We start from the raw sequence: 3,064 nt of genomic DNA, 5'->3' as shown, positions 1-3,064 counted from the left end.
AGGCTGCTGTTGGCAGCCACACATTTGACTTCATGATCCAAGCAGCAACCTGAAATCACCACTTACACTATGCCCTGGACACTTGGTTATAGTCTTACACTACTACAAGGCTCTAAGGTTTGGGTCTCGCACATTCTTGTAGAGTGCATAAGTAGACAAGTATTTGAGCCAGAGAAAGATCCAGACCAAAGGCCAAGGCCCCATAAGAGGGTCAGAACTAAAGAGTCCAAAGTCCAAATCAATAAGCAAGATCCTAGCTGACAGTCCAGGCAGTGCCAGGAGTCAGAAGTCAGAGAATCTAGGACACTCAAACAGGGTAGGCAGGAGAGGAGAACAAGGCAGGAACCAGGCTGAAGAAACAGCTATTACAGACTGAATCACTGAGCAGCCAAAGCCCAAATGACAAACCTGGACTTATATACAGGGTCCAGCCTACTGTGCTGCCAGTGAGCTCAACCCTTGTAACTGGTAGCATCCTGAAACCAGGTGACCCTGCCATGGGTGCAGATTTTCTTCAAACAAAGGGATAGAGAATCCTGTGCTGTCAATTGAAAGATTACAATCATGCTGATGACTCATTTAGGAATCTACATGTTGAAATCTTCATTTTTCATATTTTTTTAACTTTAGGATTGTCTAAGGCACATTCATTGTCCAGATTGTGAGAGAACAGTTACTTGAATAGCATTCATTTGGTCTCCAGACTGGAAACTGGATTCTGCCCCCGCTTGTCAGAGTTCATATGTATGGCAAGTCACGTAAACAAAGCTTCTCACAGGTGGCCACTATCTGTGTCTTCCTTAACTTCTGGATACCCAGCTTAAAGGCATGGAAACGCATGGGACTATATACTGAATGATGAGTATATAAAAGAAATATGGAATAATTACCTGTTCAGTTTATGACCTAGAAATCCTAGTGAAAAATGGTTTAGGAACATTGAATTAAGAACTGTTTCATAATTAATGTGGATAAGGCATTTCCTAAATTATGAGTGATTGACTCTGCACTTAAAGACCTTAAGAGTCTAACTAATTTGCTTCTGATATGATAGTTACACAGTTTAGAAACTAGGTATTCCTACTTCTGATACTGGTCAGCAGTAAATTTGACAATTGTACAAATTTTATGAGCCACCTAATCCTTTGTACCATATCTGCACAGCTGAAGATTCAAAATACTGGTACTTTTCAAATATGCCTAATGACAAGTGAAATACCAATTATCCAGAAGATCAACTTATGATTTAGATATTCAAGTTAAAACCAAAATTCATTTCAAAGATTCAGATAAATGCCACTAGGATGTAAGCAATGTCTGACAGATTAAATCAGTGATTTGTTAATTAGCTATTACAGACTACAAATACTTCATTTTGGACTGTCTCCACATAACTCCTTCAGGACTTATTATTTAGATTTGCTTATTTCTTTTTTTATAGACTGATTTTAGAAGCACTTATACTTATATTTGAGGGGAAATGATGCATTAATCTTGATGCATTTATAAAAACAAAGCATATATACATTTTGAAAGTTCTCCAGCCTATTTCTCAACATTTTGTACATTAATCATTAAGAAGAAGTGAGACAATTTCATGCACAGGAACGGTCAATCCAAACTTATATTTCACACATTAATAGGAGCTACTTTCATAAATTCCCTGAGTGCTGATGAGAGACAAACCCTGACTATTGCACATCCTGCACAAAGCATTCTTCAAAATACTCACTCCTAAATCCTTAGGTAATTGATTCCATTTGTTACCGACCATCTGTATGTACAAATATTTATCCCAAAAGAATTCTAACTTCCTGGCACTATAATGAAAGTTAATTTAGTCAATGAACATAATGGATGTGTCCTATTAATATATTGCATCATCATTTTGCAATAGTGTTGAATCTGCCTATGCGCACAGAATATTTTCAAACAAAACATCAGTCATGGGAGAAATGTATCTTCTGGAGAAGTTTCCAAACTGTGCCTGTTACTAAGCCTAGAATGAATGGTGATTTCTAGAGCACTTGCTGGTGTTGGCCCTTAGAGACCTAGCTCACCACATCTGACTCTGCCCCATAATTTCCAGGTATTACTTTAATACTGAACACAACAAAAATATATTAAAAAGTATCCTAATATTTGTTTTCCCCTAGAAATAACTACTACCAGAGAACTGTCTGATCAGTGAAGACATAAAAAAGAGGGGCAGGAAGAAAAATAACTTCAAGTTACATTTATACTCACTTGTTGTTTGGCACCTAGCCAAAAACTGGGCAGCAGCTTTAAATTATACTCAAAGGTGTTGGTCAGACAGCCAGGGAACAGGAAGCTATAGAAATTCCCTTTCTATGCTCAGTGACATGAGGGCTGAAAGACCATGGTACATGAGCTGCCATACTAGACTTGTGCCAACCAGGAATATCTACACATAAGAGGAACCCTTAAGTAGCTGATTAGGCTATATTTCTATGTTGTATTGCAGGATCAACATGGAGCTTCCAGGATGAATGCCAAAATAAGGTCTAGGGTATACGAGGGTCCAGACAAGGGCCACTTGTATGATTAAGGGCTTGCAGGCCAAGCTCTACGAGGAAAGACTAGGGCACCTGGACCTCTTCAGCCTCTGCAAGAGAAGACTGAGAGGTGACCTTGTGGCTGCCTATAAATTCGTCCTGGGGGCGCAGAAGGGAATTGCTAAGGCTCTACTCACCAAGGCACCCCTGGGGGTCACAAAAAATAATGGCCATAAGCTACCAGAGAGCAGATTTAGACTGGACATTAGGAGGAACTTCTTCACAGTTAGAGTGGCCAAGGTCTGGAATGGGCTCCCAAGGGAAGTAGTTCTCTACTCCCCTGGGGATCTTCAAGGAGAGGTTGGATGGGCATCTGGCTGGGGTCATCTGAACCCAGCACTCTTTCCTGTCTATGCAGGGGGTCGGATGCGATGATCTATTGAGGTCCCTTCCAACCCTAACATCTATGAATTTACATCCAGTGGCTATTAAAGTACTAGAAAATATTTTACACATCCAAATACAGTAAAACAATCATGATAGCTAAA

The sequence above is a fragment of the Crocodylus porosus genome, unplaced genomic scaffold (assembly GCF_001723895.1).
Source record: "Crocodylus porosus isolate Cpor-Errol unplaced genomic scaffold, CroPor_comp1, whole genome shotgun sequence".
Taxonomy (NCBI): domain Eukaryota; kingdom Metazoa; phylum Chordata; order Crocodylia; family Crocodylidae; genus Crocodylus; species Crocodylus porosus.
Note: the sequence above shows the minus strand (reverse complement) of the source record.